Genomic DNA, 16,557 nt, shown 5'->3' with positions numbered 1-16,557 from the left:
CTTCTTTCCTTCTTCTGATAAAGCTAGTTGAGTTTTTTAAGGATTTTTTCAAGAGAAATGTTTTGCATTCACCTAATGCATCTTCAAAGTTGAAGGGGAAAGCACATAAGTAGGAGCTACTTCTTCTGAATAAAGGAAGATGCATCTCTGAATACACTGTGAAAATGTTTCCATTTATAATTCCTTCAGTTTCTATTTTTACTATCCTAACTGTAAATATACTCTCAGTGGTGCTCTTTTGTCTCTTTGTATTTTGCATTTTGCAATCACAACATTTCCTAGATGCTTAAATTTCAGTATTTTTTTTCTTGTATTAATGCTAAGTGACATTTAAAATGTGGCCCACACACATTAACCCCACAGTCTTTTGGCAGCTGTTTCGCTGACCTCAGTTGGAGTTCTGCCTGAGCAGCAACTACGAGCAGTGCAAATTTATGTAACTGTGGGGTTTGACTTCCTCTGCCTTCCCGTTGCTCAAATGTTAAATCTAGCCTCTTCCTCAGCATCTATGCTGCGTGATAGAAAAGAAGCATTTTCCTTTGCTGCTGGCTCAGTCCCAGCATGGAGAAAGATTTAGTGCATCAATGTACCACTAAATCTACCAGCTTGCTGCTTCTGGAGAAAATGCCAGCTGTATCACAGCACGCAGATGTGAGGCGCACAAACTCCCATTCAGATCCAGAAACCCTGCTATTCTTTGCTTTGCATTTTACTCTGCAAATAGCTATTCTTTTGCTGCAAGAGATCCTCTGTGCTTACAGAGGAAGCTGCAGGATAAACAAACTGGAGCTGAAAATGTGAAAATCCAGTAAATAGTGTAAAGACATTGAAGATGGCTTTTATCAGAAGGTTCTAAGTTCTTATCTTCTTAAAGTCTTACGGATTTTACATTGCCTCTTGCTACCATACCTAATTAAGAAAAAGTTTGTGCTCTGCGTGATCCTCTTTTCTGAAGGAAATGCCAGTCGTGTACATTGGAAATGAAGAATTTGACATAACACAGTTTGACAGACAATCGTTGAAGTTAAAGAATAGCTATTGGTATTTTTATATGCAAAATTCATTTTTGTGTAAAATATCAAATTTTTTTTGGCTGCAGCTTGATTAACTTAGTTTATTTTTTTTAATCTATAAACACAGTTCACGTTGGACCAAAAATGGGCTTCAGGCTTTCATTCTGTAGTTGGGCCTAACTTTCAGCTTGGGACTAGAGAAATAATACTGAATTCAATAGGGGTACTCCCAGGCTTAGAGATTACATGCACATTGTGACCCTGAAGAGTCAGGATTTAAATTTAAGTCCTGTAAACACAGATATGCTCAATTGTATTTTCATGTGTAATCTCATAGTACTGCAGCTAAGCTCTTGGTAAAGATGCTGAATTGGGAAGGAACTTACACTGTAGTTTACTAGCATTATGCAGCTGTTTGTATTTGTAAAATTTGTAGAGAACGAGCATTTGGGAGAATGAGTTACTTCAGTTAAAGTAATCATAAATATACCTTGGGTAATGAATAAAAATGTTATTTAAGATGCATTTTAAGATGTCCTCTTTTTCAGTGTTAAGGATGGTTGGTATATTTGAATGTTACAAATAATGAATTTTTAAATGATACTGTCACATAATTAGTGCTAACTATTTCACATGAGTATGTTGCACATTTCAATAAATGTTTCTATTTTCTTAAGTTTGCCTGTAATTTCTTTTTTTAAAATATAACCCAGCACCATAATAGCAGAATGTGTGACTGCATTCACAAGAGATCTGTAATTCTGGATGAGGTCTGTAGTTAGCACAGGGGGCTGCTTACACGGTGCCAAGGGCAGCACGGAGAACAATAGCGATGATTCTCCTTGTGATGAAAAGCATTTGTGACATGCTTGAGTGGACTGGGCTGTGTTGGGAGAAAACAGTTAAAATACCTTGGGCTGTTCAGATGACAGCCATTACGAAAGACACAACTATCCATAAATATCTGAGGAGAAAAAAATATTGCCTTCTGTTATGGTAAATAAGAGAGAAAAACTAGTCAATTTAGAGCAGTAAAGACGAGCGGCTTCTCAAGCTCATCTCATCACCTTCAGGCTGCAGCATAAACTCTTGACAAGCTGAAATGGAGCTTTTCACAGTAATTGGTTGTGTGTGGGGGGGAGGCTTTGCATCCCCCCCCCCCCCCCCCCCCCCGGCCTTTGCCAGGTGTTTTCCTGCATATTCCAGTGGAGCGAAGGTGCCCAGGAGCAGAGCTGCAGCGAGGTGCTTTATGCCTCCGGCCTGCCTTCCCCGACCCCGCGGCCCCGCCAGCTGCCCCCCAGGGGCGGCGGTGTCGTGGCACCCCTGCTACGGCTCGGGCAAGGGCGTAAGCTGCGTTTTACTACATCAGCCAGGCAGCTCCTATTCATCTCTCCAGCTCGGTGTTTTTCCTTTTGTGTCTCCGTGCATTACAGAAGAGAGCCGGTCGTTGCTTCGCACATAAACGAACAACAGGAAAGCAGCTGTTTTTGCTAAACAGCGCTTGCAAAACAGCCACGACCATCACGGTTCTTTACATTCCCCTCCTTCCCCTCCTTGCAAGCAAGGCAAACCCTTCTGCCCTCCTTTTGTAAAACCGATCCCCCGTTGTTTCGCTCCCGCCGCTGAACGACCTGCTGGGCCGGGGGGCGTCACACGACGACAACTGCGATGCGATTCCTTAACAAAAGCATTAAAACACGGGAGAACCGGCAGCACGGCACGCCGGGGAGCCCGCCGCCGCCGCCGCCGCTCGGACCGGCGCCGGGAACGCGCCCGGCGCTGCCAAGCGGGAAACCCCGGCATCCCCGCGCCCGCCGCGCCGGGAGGCGCCTCCGCCGCCGCCAGGGGGCGCCGCTGTGCCTGGCGCAGCGGAGCGGGGCGGCCGCTTCAAAGCGGGCGGCGGCGGCGGCAGCGCGGCGGTTAATGGCGCCCGCCTAGCTGCGGGCGCGCCCGCCCCCGCCGGCCCTCACCCCACCCGCCGCCTCCTCCGCCCCCGCCGGAGAAAAGCCCGGGAGCGGCGCCCGCCTCGCACACTCGGGCTCCGCGGCTGACGGCGCCGCGGGGGGTGGCGACCATGCCTGGGGCGGCGGCGCCCTGCCGCGGCTCGGCGGGATAGCGCGGGGCGCCGCGCACCTTCCGCGGGCCGCCCTGTGCCGGCAGAGGCTGGAGCGGCAGGGTAAGGCGTCCTGGGCAGCGGGCGCAGCAGGAGGGGTGCGGCCGGGAGGCGGGGTACCTCCGTCGGCTCCGCGGAGCCCCGGGGGTGGGGGGGGGGGGGGGGGGGCAGGGGGTGTCCCCGCGCCGCGGCGGTGGGGCAGCGGGAGGCGGCGCCGGGCCGCGCGGGTCCGGGCGAGGCACCCGCATCCCCTTACGTAAGGGGCGCTGCCCGCTGCTTCCCGCGGCGGGCGCACATGCCCGTCAGCGGGGCGCGGGCCCGCTCCCAGGGGAGCCGGGAGGGCAGAACGGTGTCGTTCTGCTGCCGAGGGCTCTGCGCCCCGGGGCTGCCCCGGCACCCAGCGCCGCCCGCGCCGGCGGGTGCCCCGTCGCCGGCAAGGCGGCGTTTCTGTACGGGGCGGGGGGTCGCTCGGTTTTGGGAGCGGTACCGGGCTCTAAGGGGGCATGGCAGATCACGGGCTGCCGTAGGGGAAAGGGTGCTGCCGGCGGTGCGGCTTCCAGCGGGTGATGTCGGGCACGTAATGAAAACGGTGACTGACTCGCGTGTTTTCTGTTCTGTGAGTTCCATAAATGAGCTAAAGCTTCTTGAAACAGTTCACTGCCTTGGAGCGCAATAGCCACTCTTCGAGGGGGTAAAAACAATAAATAAAGGCGAGTGTGGATTGACATCCGCCGCCAGTGTTCTCGGATACAAGTGAAGTGTGCGGCTGGGGGAGAAATTGGTTTGTTTGGGTTGCGGAGGTGGAAAAAGTAGGAGTAGGACTCGGATTTTTCATGCTTGTATTTTTTTTTTTTCCTTCCCTCTCTGTACTTAAGAGATGATACCGTTGACTTTTTTGAGATGTTGGAAGAAACCATATTTATGATAATGAGGTTGCCCCCCCCCCCCCCCCCCTTCCCCGTGGATCCCCAATGTCGTTTTAAATCAAGGGTATTTTATTCCTGAAAAATCAGGCCCTCTATCACTCTGGTTTTAGTGCTTCTAAAGAACTGGAACAGAGAGTGTCAATGGGGGCAGGCTGGTGGGAGAAGATACAAGCTGTTTGAATTTCCACTATATTCTTGGAAATACTGTAACTTCTGCCCTGGAACATATTATTCTCTGTTCTACAACAAGCATGAATGATGATTTATAAATAGATCCATTTTATTATATTGTTTCCGTGTAGCCAAACAACTGTTTACATTGTGAAATGGATTGCTTCATTTCACATTAGCTTATCAGTGCTGACCCAGCAGTGGCTACTGCTGAAGTTCCAATGTTTTTGGGCAGAGTGCTACTGGAGAGATTACATCAGTAGTTTAGAGTTAAACTCCTGGTTGCTGGCCTTTCTGTTGTCTTGTGTGTGCTTCTCCTATAGACAGGAGAGCTGGTGGTGGGGTGGGGGCGAGAAGAGTGTGTGGGGATGCGGTGTGCTGAGGGGCAGGTTTGTGCCTTTAAAGAAACTGCTTTGTTTATACTTAGATGGGACTTCACAGCGTGGGAGAATTTGAGTGACTGTCCCCTGGTAATGTTAGGGCATCAGTCAAAGTGATCTGACTTGAAGTTTGTTAAATACCCAACGGAAGCAAGATCAAGTGAGAGAAGAGTGGTGGTGGGGGGGAAATCTTTGCTTTTGCTTAGGTACTGCTTGAAAAATACAGGTTTCTTTTCATGATGAAGTTTTATTCCTGTATCCTTCCTTTTCTGGCCATCATGTCTCATTATCCTCTTGTGCAATCTGTATATTGTTCATGAGTGGGAGAAACCATCTGTGATTGAAATATGAGTACAATGATGGATGTTTCAATCTGATATAATACTTTGAACGAGACATCCTTTAGGTAAAAAAAAGGGTTGATTCCCCCCCCCCCCCCCCCCCCCCGCTATCGCCCTGATTCCTATTCTGGGAGCTGCTAGATCAAATCATGTGTTTATCTTCTACAGTTATTGTAGATTTTTGCCCTTGAAGCACCATCTAGTATTATGAGTTATCTTCACTTACAACCTGGATTTTTCATATTTCAGTATTTTAAGGCAATAATTTGTGTGTGTGTGTAAGACTATGTATTTTGCTTAACTGCTTTTGTTTCTAACATTTTTTCCAGTACTACATTCCAAGTCTTTGTCACATTTTCTGTGGTGGTTTTTTTTTTTTTTTTTATAACTTCTGACAACTTTCCTTTCAGTTAAGCCAAAGGACAAGGCTGCTGTCTTAACCATGAGTTTTGGCTGCAGTGCCATACTGGGGGTATGAATGGCTTCAGTGTATCTGCTGTATTTACAAGAATGCTCTCACAGGCTGGCAGAAAACTGTTGTTTGCCCTCCCAGTGCTGATACAGGGAAAAAGAACAACTCTGATCACCCTGCAGCTTGATCTGTGCACGTAGACCCTTTCTCTCCTAGAGACCTGATGTAGCAGGGGAATCGGAACCTGTTATATTTCTCGCAGTGTTTCCTGTGGAGTAGTATGTGGAGTTAGGCAGTTAAAAGTCTATGGTTTGATTAGGAGATTTGCTTTTAACTGTATTCCTTTTTGTATCTTGAGTTACAAAAAGGAAATGGAAAACAATTACAAACCAACCCACCACTCAGTTTTGAATGGTTTAGCAATTCCGCTATGTCTAACTTAGGCTGTGGTCAGCTGTTCTTTTTATAAGACAGGATCCTTTTCTATTCTGCTGTGCAGAAAGGAGCTTACAATGTGCATCTTTCCCTGACCTTTTGAAGGAGATCAGACAAAAAGATCTTAATGTCTGTTTTTCAGTTCTGATGGCTGGGAGGAGCTGTTGAAAATACACTTGCTCCTCTGGCTGCATGCTGCAAAGTAATGGGAATGATTTTTCTATCTCATAATCAGATCAGAAATGCTTATGGTTTTTCTGCATATGCAGTCAGTGAACACTGGAGCTGGCAGTGCTAGTACAAAATGGGTTTTCAAATAGCTTGATTGTTTGCTGATGGGGCCATTTATGGTGGTGACACCATAAGTGTCCTTATTCAAAAAGGCTGAAGAAAATGAGGAACAGAGAAAGTGAACCAATGTGTCTGGTAGTTTTATTTACTGTGGGGAAAAAAATTCTCATCAGATGGTTCTAGTCTTGGCAAGACAATGTTATTTCCTTTTTATAGCATCATTTCCATCTTTTCATTCAAAGATTAGCAAGTGGTAGCTTGCTGTTATGGTTTAAACCGGCAGGCAGCTAAACACCACACAGCCATTTGCTCACTCCCCCTCAGTGGGATGGGGGAGTGAATTGGGGAACAAAAAAAACCAAGGTGAAACTCATGGGTTGAGATAAAGACAATTTAAGACAGAAAAGGAAGGGAAAATAATAATGGTGATAAAAGAGTATACAAAATAAGTGATGCACAATGCAATTGCTCACCACCTGCTGACCGATGCCCAGCCAGTTCCTGAGCAGCAGCCGCGCCCCCCCAGCCACCTCCCCCCAGTTTTTTGTTCAGCACGATGTCCTGTGGTATGGAATAGCCCTTTGGCCAGTTGGGGTCAGCTGTCCGGGCTGTGCTCCCTCCCAGCTTCTTGTGCACCCCCAGCCTCCTCGCTGGCAGGGCGGTATGGAAGCTGAAAAGTCCTTGACTTAGTGTAAGCACTGCTCAGCAACAACTAAAACATCAGTGTGTTATCAATGTTATTCTCATCCTAAATCCAAAACACAGCACTATACCAGCTACTAGGAAGAAAATTAACTCTATCCCAGCTAAAACCAGGACACTTGTTGCATTAAAATACTTTGCTGTTATCCTCCAGATACCACTATGTCAGTTTAATACAGCTACATCTTGTTTGTGTTGAATGGAAATGACTTATGATTGAAGAAATGGACTAAAGGTTACTTAATATAACCTTTTTCTGCCACATGATATGCAAAGGATCATCTGGAATATTTGGGAGTGAAGATGGGTCTTGCAGGTTTTTTGGAAAATAACAGATTCTGACTTAGGTTCAGGCATAATTTTTTTCACTATATACAAGTGCTCAGCTTTGCATTGATCACAGCTTTGCTTGTGAACAGCTAGGTTCCAAATATTTGGAGTCTTTATATTTACTCTTGACTTTCACTTGGAACTTTTACTGACTCTTCTGTTTCTGGAGTATTGGGGTTATTTCCTGTTATCATAAAACTCCCCAACAAACTACAATCTGTGAAAGCTATCGCTGTGGTTCTTGGAGAAAGTTTCAGCTGACCTGCCTTTATCCCAGCTCCAGCCTCTAGTAAATAGGTCATCTGCAGCATAAGAATTAGATAATACCTGACAACTATTGTACACATCCAGCTCTTGTGGAGGGCTCTCATATTTAGCTAGTGAGGAATATGAAGATGAATTTAGGAAAGTATATTAAGGCAACAATCCATTATTGGCCCACCGTAATCTGTTACGTGATCAGCTTCTTCCTATGCTTATTTCTGCTTTTGCTGTTTACCAAACAGTCTGCTTCATGTTTTATGGCTGGTGAGGATCCATAGAGAGGGAACCATGTGTGGATTTCTTCCTCTCGCAGATACTAATCTCCTTTTATATGTAGTTATATGTGTGTATATATATAAAAATTGTTATATGTAATATTTCATAAGTTATATAATGTTATTTTATAAATAACTAAAATATTTTTTTACCTTTGAATTTCTCTAAACAATGTCTGGTAGGCGGTGGATCTGGCAGGATTGTCAAAAGTGTCCCACCCATACTGTCCCACCCACACTGGCTTTCCTGAAGCACTCATTATTATGGCTTCTGGTGTCTGTCTTTTTCTCAGCACATTGCCCTTGAGGTACATCCTCTCCAGGTTTGGATATGCTGATAATGAAGCTTTTGTTTTGTTGAACAGCGCAGACTCGGAGAAGCCTCCTCCTGTTGCAGGTAGTTGGTATGCACAAACTGTGGCAGAGCCATGCAGCCTGTTCCCGGTGGAGTAGCAGAAGTGGCGAGGAAGCCAGGTTATTGAATCACAGAATGGTTTGGGGTGGAAGGGACCTTCAAAAATCATCTAGTCCAACCTCCCTACCAAGGGCAAGGACATCTTTCACCAGATCGGGTTGCTCAGAACCCCATCCAACCTGACCTTGAACACTTCCAGTGATGAGGAACCTGGGACTTTTTTTCTGGTATTTAAAAGGATCTTTCTGGCAGATCAGTCTTTCTGTTATTGTCATTGATGAGCCTGCTAGATGACTGCTGAAGCTACACATGCAGTGTGATCCCCAGAGTAACTCAGGGTGGTGGATCTGCTGTTGCCCTGAGCCTGCAGTCTGGCCGGATGCTCTTGCTTGAAGGACTTGGGAAATGCCCAGCTCTTGCCGGGTACTCAGGGGTGTTACATGACATCAGGCCCTCCCAGGAGGAATTCGCACCCTGTTTGCGGGCAGGGTTGCCTGCCCACAGTGACCAGGCAGGGTAGCTGTGGTGGCGTGGGTGTGCAGAGCCCCCTCCTTGCCCAAATGCCTCCTCCCTGGGGCGACAGGAGGGGTCATGCCATATTGCTTAAGACAATTGTATTTTTCTGGGCCTGATGCTTTAGACAATGTTTATGTCCTCCTAGCAGGAAAATGAATGTTATTTAACTCTGGTTTTCCTTCTATTGCTACTTAAGGAAACAGTTTTGCTTTCATCTCTATACCTGCATTAAGAAATACATCCATCCAGATGGAATGAGTGATGCTCTGTGACTTGTGTGATCATGCTTGTGTCTCCAGTGCAACCTTGTAACAGTGACTGCAAGTTCAAGACCAAGCTATTTGCAGTCAGTGCATATATATTTTTAGCCTGGTTTTCTGAGAAAATAGAGATTATGTGCAGCGTTCTGTGAACGTCTGGCTTTTACTCTTGCTCTTAATAGCTTCTAAACCTTTTGACCAATTCCAGTTGCGTTTGTGAGAGGGGTAGAAACTTATCTCCAATAAATCTACAAGTTTTCTGGCAGTAGGCAGCCTACGCAGATGGAAAGATGCCTGCTGAAGGAGAGATTGCACTCTGAACTCTTCCTACAACTTTGACAGACATTCCTAGGAAACTGGATTTTACTGGCTCAGTTGCTTACAAATCAACTTATATTGTGCTCCTATTTTTTGAGCCTATCTCAAATTAGACTGTTACTTCCTCTTTGGACACTTTTGTAACAATTTTGAATATGGAGGAAGAGCAAGTATTTACTCTTTAGCCCCAAATAGCTTTATAATACTGCAGAAAGTGCATGATGAGAAAGAAAAGGCTTTTTTTTTTAAAAAAAAACCATTATATGAAGAAAAGTATTACAATATATTATAATAATGGGCTGCTTATGTTAATTCCCTATTGTTAAAATAATTATTTTAACTCTCTTCTTTCTTTTATTAATTTTGTCTTGTAATAGCAATTTTTTAGAGATCCAGAAGCTTTTAGGATTCTTGTAGTTAGTTCCCTGAATGGAGTATGTTACTTGATAGGACACAAACTGAAACAGTTCAGTCTTCCTTCTGTATTTCTCCTCTGTATTTGTTTTGCATAAACATACCCTGTGTGGCCCTTTCAACGAGCTGATCACTTTTGCACAGTGATATCTGTTGAATACATCTTACAGTCTTCTGTTTGTTTCTTCATGCTGACTTGATTAGTGTTGTACCATCATCTTCTTTCATGCATATCTTTCTTGTCAGGCATTTGGAGCCTAGAGGAGAAAACACCTACGACCTTCTTTCTTTAGATTAATTATGCATTACTTTTACCTTTGTGTACTGTCCTTTCTTACCTTTGTGGAAAAAGTTCTGACCAAATGTACATGTTGAGGATATGTGCAAGATATGTTAGATTTGTGGAGATGCAGTCCATATTTAAATAAATAATAATAAAAATTAAAAAAGAAAACCCACAAAAACCCACAACTTTAAAGCTTTCCATTTTTTTTTCCTGATGCTATTTGTACTTCTGATAGTTGTTGACATCTTAGATTTTGAAAGACTTACAGGTGACAGGTCTCTCTGCTTTAAGTTACTAGGTTATGCTTGTGCCAATCCTTGTTTCCTAGTTTTGCGTGTGCGTAGCTTTCTAGCAAAGATGTAGTGACGACATGCACTAGGTTTCACTAGCTGCAGCTGGAAAGCTGCGAGAGGTAGGATAACCACGGTCACTGCTGCGGGATGCTTGTGCCAGCTCGGACTGGTGCTCGCTGCATCTTGAGCCCTGGTCTCAGGTGATCCTCAGGACCAGACTTGCCAGCTGTGCAGGCGGGAGCAGTGCAGGTGTGCTGCAGGGGCTGCCTGAGAGGATGCAGGAGGGCTTCTGAAGGATCAAGGTGACACCGGCAACTTTGCCATATGTGCGTGGGGCAAACAGGTCAGGAGCCTGCTGGGCTCTGGCTTGCTCCTAAGACCAAGCTGGGGTCAAGGCCTTTGTGTCTCCAGTAAGCTGCAGGTAAAAGAGACCAGGCAACTCTTCCTATTAATCACTGAAAGGTGAAATCTGTAAAGGCTGTAAAGCACAACATGGTTGTGAACTTTGTAATTGCTACACGTGTTGACACCGACCACTTCCTCAGGGTGCAGTGTGTGTTATCTCATCTGCAGCTCTGATGGTAAACAGTTAAAAGCCTATAAGTTCATGGCTTTTCACGTGTTCATACTTGCCTGCAGGGTGTAAGTTTACCTTGAGGCTACAAGCTAGTTTGTTTTTCTTTATCTTGTGATGTGACAGTCCCCGGCCTTGGGGAACGTTATGCTAGGAGCATTTGTGCTATGCGAGGCTTGCACTAAACAGTGCTGCTGACCCTGGCACCTGTCCATGCTGTTGTTGGCTCCGGTACGTCTGTTTGGTTGTGCCCTGTACTTTGGATCCGTGTGGCTCCGAGGGAGCCGTTCTCCGCAGTCTGAGTTCATTCTTCTCTCCGCTGCAGTTTCTCACCTCCGCTGCTTGCCTGAGCAAACGCTGCCAGAGCTTGGCTACCATCGCTGGGCATCAGCTGTGGTGGTGGTGGTCGGAATATGTAACCTCCCATATTTATCTCCTTTCTTCCATGATGTGACGTCCCGCTGGAGCAGCAGCATCGGCCGTGTACTTTGCATGGATTTGTGTCTGAAAATCCATTTTCAAATATTTTACCAGTGACTATTGAGAGTGAAATGTATAGTTCTTGCTTGTTTTATTGTCCCCTTTACATCTGCGAAGAGACATTAGTAGGGTGATAACCCACTCCTCTCTCATTTTTTGTTCCAGGTTGACATTGCCTTTGAAAAATCTCACTTCAGAGGGAGCAGTAATGTAGTTCCAGCTTCAGTTCACGTTAGATATTTAGCTTAAAATCAAGTTATGACAAATCCTTAGACGACTCATAAATCCAAAGAGTGTGATAGTCTTTTTAGCAAACTGTCAGTTAGCGCTAAATATTTTCACCAGTCGCTTCACATTTCCATTAGCTCCTTAAACAGCTGAAGTTCACAGATTTGAATGAAATACAGTGTTTATGGCTGCGTTCCCTGCCTTTCAATTTAGACTACTGCTATGAAGCTTTATTATAGTTACAGGTAAATGTGTTTTCAGGGGCTGCTCTTTCTTGAGGGGAAGATCACTGTTTTGTTTTCTCTTGTCTGAAAGGTCTGCATGTTTTTTTGGGGGGTTTCTTTGGTTTGGTTTTGTTTTCCTCTCCACGATTCTACTGTACTCGTCTCCTGACCAATGCAGACCTGTCCTCGTTACTTTCATTAATGGGAATCGTTTCTTTTGGATGGGATGATTCAACGTAGCTGCCAATATAAGGAAGCATCAAACCATCATGTCCCCTCATTGTGCTAATAATAGCAATGTACTATTTTTCTGGCAGGCAACGCTGCTGCTAGTGGCAGCTTCAGGAGGGATCAGTGGAAGGGCAGCGGGGTCATTCAGGATCTCTGCTTTTTCCTCTCACCTTAGTATCATTTCTCATACAGCTTCATTTCTCGCCCCTTGAGACTGAGCTATTCTTTTCATTGAAATAACTGCATATTTCTCACTGTGATATCAACTAATTCTGGTCTTGAACTGTGGAAGAAGGGCAAAGATGGTGCTATTTTTTTTTGAGGGGAAAAAAGAAAAAGGAAAAAAAAAACCCAAAACAACAAAACAGTTTTTGTGTTACCCTGGACAGAGTGTGACTAAAATTACAACTTGGAGAGTGCCAGGGTAAAACAATACGTGGATGTGCACACCAGGATGTCCTATCAAAGTCACCTCAACTAATATGAAAATCCACTGGTCTTCTCAATACCAAGGGAGCTTTCATATGATTCCCTTGACATGGGTGATGTGGGAATTGTCCAACCCTACTGGTTATGGAGGTTTTGAAGAATTCACAGTATCTGGAGTTTGATATGAAAGAGACGAAATTCTTGTTCTCCTCAAAAAAAAACCAACCAAAAACATCATTACAGTCAAAGAAACTTAAGGGAAGTAGGCTTAAAGGAAAGACAGTAGAAATCTGTCAGGTTATGGCAAGGTCTAGACTTTTTCTAGTTTAAAGATTTCTGATAAATATTTTGTGGACTTTGGTCTTTTTTTCTTTAACGTTTGCCAATCATGCTAAAAAGTTGTTAATCTTGGGGAGGGAGGGAGAGGGTCTGAAGCAACCCAAGAAAATAACCCTTAAGTAAAGTACAGTTTAATTGCTTCAGAAACAGCAGCCCTATCTTTCCCCTGTGTAACTGCCTGCATTACTGCAAGGCCCGTGTAGAACTGCTAGCGAGTCAAAATGGCCCATTCCTTCATGTAGCAGGCTGCTCGCCCGCCCTCTGGGAGGGGAAGGGGAAGGGGAAAGCCAGCGCATACAGAGTAAGGCTGTAGCGTCAGTGTTTATCTGATGAAGAGAGCAGCTTAAAGGACATGGAGAACTACCTGAAGCTAAAAGTGAACGGCCCACCTCTAAACAGGTATTTGGGGTGGTGACTGGGAAGACAGTAGGTACCTGTGCGCTTGAAAGTTGCTGGAAGGCTGCAGGAGGTTAGTATCTGACCATCAGCAAGTAGGTCGTCCAATAAACGTGTGGGAAATGCTCTTTACAGAAGCTGTAGACCTGAGCTTAGGTGTTTCATGTTAGCCAAAGTCTTTGTGTCTGCTGTCCCAACGTTCCAGTGCTTGAGTGGGAGAAAATCAGAGGTTCCTCAACGAGATCCCTCCCAGACATTCATCAGAGCTTTGATTATTTCCATTCAGTGAAGGTATGCACAACTCAAGTACTTGAAAATGGTAAATGCTGTTAACATAACAATAAGAAATAATTTAAGACCTAGGTTCCTGTATGGTATGGACCTCATACCTTGAATACAGACATCAGATATAGGCACATGTTTTGATGCATTTATAAAAGCTAAAGAGAACTTCATGATAACTGTATCTTCTGTGATTGCATCATTATATGCTTAGGGAGTCTAAGTGCCTAATTGACTTTCTCTTTAATTGAGATGGCTCCTGCCATTTAAAACCAATATATACCTACAGTGATGGGAAATCTGCAGGGATCAGAAAAGATTCCCTGATTTGCCTGAGAACTTTTTTCTAAATATACTGTTCTTGTATTTCTCTAAAACAACAGTTACTTTTCGTAATAATAACACAAAAAACCTCCTCCAGATTCATTTTTTTTCTTCCTACTCAGCAGCCATTCAGTACACTGAAACAAGGAAATGAGGATATTTTGAAATAGGGATAGTTTGCATAAATTACTTCCAAAAATACTTGCTGGTTTTGAATGTTGACATTTCCTATGGATGTTAACAGTTAAGTAATATAATGGAACTGTCAAAGAAAACAAGATGCGAGTTCCTCAGAAAAGAATCATGTAAATATAGTGGTTTTCCTCTCAATGCGGTATGCTTTGGCAGATGTCATGTATTCCAGGGAAGTACCACATATGCAAAGCACGCAAATGCAAACAGAGTGGTTTCAAGGCAGTCTCTCTCAAAATGAACAAGAGCATTGGACATCTTAAAATTGTATGAACTCTTAATGTGTAAAGACTTGGTATGTCTGTAAATGAGTGAGCAGTACTGTATGACAGGGAAGATGTGGGTTATTTCAGAACCTTCTTGGAGGATTGTGTGCTGTTGGCCATGGAGGCAGCCAGGCTGAATGGGGGCCTTTGATGCCTGTGGTGTTACGAATTACAGCATTGCATGCCTTGCTATAAATGAGCAACAGTATACACAGAGAAGAGGCTGTGTACCCTGTATACAGAGCTGTATTTTCCTTCCTGACAACTTTTGTTCGGATCATTTCCATCTTCTTTTACATGCTCTCCCTGTCTTCTGTGTGTGTAGGGGGGTGTTGGTTGGTTGGCTTGGTTTTGGGGCTACATGGGAAACTTGAGGCAGAAGATGGAAGATAAATCACATATCCAACTCCCTATTCCATCAAAGGACCATAGTCCTCTCTTAACTGATACAGAGCCTTTGGTAAATGTGCAGATACAACACGAGACAGGGGAAGAGCACTGGCAGTCACTGTACAGCTCTAATCCAACTGGCGTAGGGAGAGTACGCCACAAAGTTCTGGGGATATGGGGAGTGTATGCCTATAGTGATAGTTATAGTGATAACATTGTTCCATCAATTTCTTCTTGCCTCCTTTTTTGCCTCTGTTTTGGCTGTGTAGCTCACTGCTAGTCAGCAGTGATCAAACCATTGCCAAGTTTGTCCATCTGGCTGTAGACTGTACGAAATACAGTTGTACCTCTGTTAACCTCTGTACCTCTGTCGCATGTTGTATGGACAGCTTGTAGTCTGAAAGGAGTTGCCCGTGTATTTCTCTTCACCCAGCCAATGCCTCATGTGCTCAAGTTTCAAGGGGGAATGTAGGCACTTCAGGACTGTAGGAATGTGAATCTAGGGCATTTAAAATTAAAATTTCCTTCATTAAAAAAACCCAACCAAACAAACACCATAAAACAAACAAAAAAAACCCCAAACCCAAACAACCCTACCTTTTTTCCAGTGAAATTCTTTGTGAGTTTCAAAGTACCTGAGATGAGCAGCAACTTCTCTGGTCCCTTTGTGGCTGACTGACAAAATGAGGTCAGGTTAAATCTATGTGGAATTCTAGGTCATGCTGAACCTGCCCTTAGACTCCTGTTTAATTTCTCTTTAGTACTTTTAAGTGAACAAAGCTATAAAAAAATATTTGCAAATGAAGGCACTAAAAAATGGATTTACTTTCTCATACATGGCTGAATTTTGGGAAATTTCTATCCATCCTTCAGACATTTTGGCTCTTCCTTCCAAATCATAGTCAAGTTATTTTAATATTTCTCCTTAAGAAACTAGACTAGCAAACCACATGGAAAAGCATTTTTTCCCCCTACACAGTATTAAGACTCTTCAAAGTAGTATGATGTGCCTACATCTCCCTTTTTATAGGAATCCATACAATATTTCATTAACTTTACTGCATTTGAGGATCATCTGGAAGGATTACAAAACCTTCTCCAGTAAGATAAATATGAAATGCTGATTTCATTATGTTAACAGTAGGTTTTGATTGTTTGTTCTTCACTGGAGGGAAAAATAAATATAGGGAAGACATTTTCCATTCCAGCTCTTTAATGAGCAGGTGTGTGTGTGGGGGGAGTTGTCTTCTCATGAAGGCTTAATTGTGTGTGCTTTTCTGTTGCACATATTATAGTAAGCCTGGTAGTTAAATCCAAGTGAAGACCACCTCTTCTTACAAATCTAAAATGACAAGGCTTCTTTTGCAAGTGCATCCAGGAGTTAGTAGAGTAGTAATAGTTGTCACGTTCAAAGCAAAGCTAGTAATTAAATCTTCTGGCCTGTCATGTTAGAAATGTAATATATTTCCGTTTCCAGCACACAGTATTTCATGTATTAGTACGAATGGATCTATTAAAATACCTTTTATCACTATGCTTTGAGCTTTTCTGTCTTCATGAAGCCGTGTAACTGCTTTCTGTAAAAAGCCTTTAAAGAGCTTCCTACATCTGATCTGATAAAAAGCATCTTATTCTCATGAACCAGCCAGATGAATAACTCTTCAGCTGTGGTAACCTGAATAACGCTTGCCAAGAGAAAACGATGTGGGATATGTAAACCTGAGGGAAGGAAGGGAAGGGTTGTGGTGGGTGGGTAGCTTCAGGCTCTGCTCCAGGGAGTCCATGGGAACTTCACCTCCTGGCTTGAATGACAGCGGAGTTAGGCTGACACTGAGCAGCAAAGAGCTTTACCCAAAGCTCGTATGTGCTTCTCTCTTCACTAAACTGTACGTTTAAGTTCTGCTTAAGTGTTTCAAGACGTAACGCTACGTAACCTCTCTGGCACAGGGATCACAGGACTTTGGGTTGGTTGTGGCATGTAAATACCTTGCACAGCAGAACGTCCCTTTGACGAGTGCGTTGTGTCCCTGGCTCCTGCGGGAGCCAT

General features: G+C 44.1%; 1 protein-coding gene across 4 annotated transcripts in view; it reads left to right on the top strand.

The window, feature by feature from the left end:
* The first annotated feature begins 2,906 nt into the window (after window positions 1-2,906).
* RNF144A (ring finger protein 144A) overlaps window positions 2,907-16,557 on the top strand; it is a 67,614-nt gene continuing 53,963 nt past the window's right edge. For 3 of the 4 annotated variants that reach the window (XM_075498001.1, XM_075498002.1, XM_075498003.1), the window contains exon 1: window positions 2,908-3,189. The gene's annotated coding sequence lies outside the window, so the exon portion shown is untranslated. Of the gene's footprint in view, window positions 3,190-16,557 lie in introns of all 4 variants that reach the window. The other variant, XM_075498004.1, reaches the window with a different exon arrangement.

This window comes from Mycteria americana, chromosome 3 (assembly GCF_035582795.1).
Source record: "Mycteria americana isolate JAX WOST 10 ecotype Jacksonville Zoo and Gardens chromosome 3, USCA_MyAme_1.0, whole genome shotgun sequence".
In the NCBI taxonomy this organism is placed as follows: Eukaryota; Metazoa; Chordata; class Aves; order Ciconiiformes; family Ciconiidae; genus Mycteria; species Mycteria americana.
Note: the sequence above shows the minus strand (reverse complement) of the source record. Positions and strands in the feature narration are given on the sequence as shown.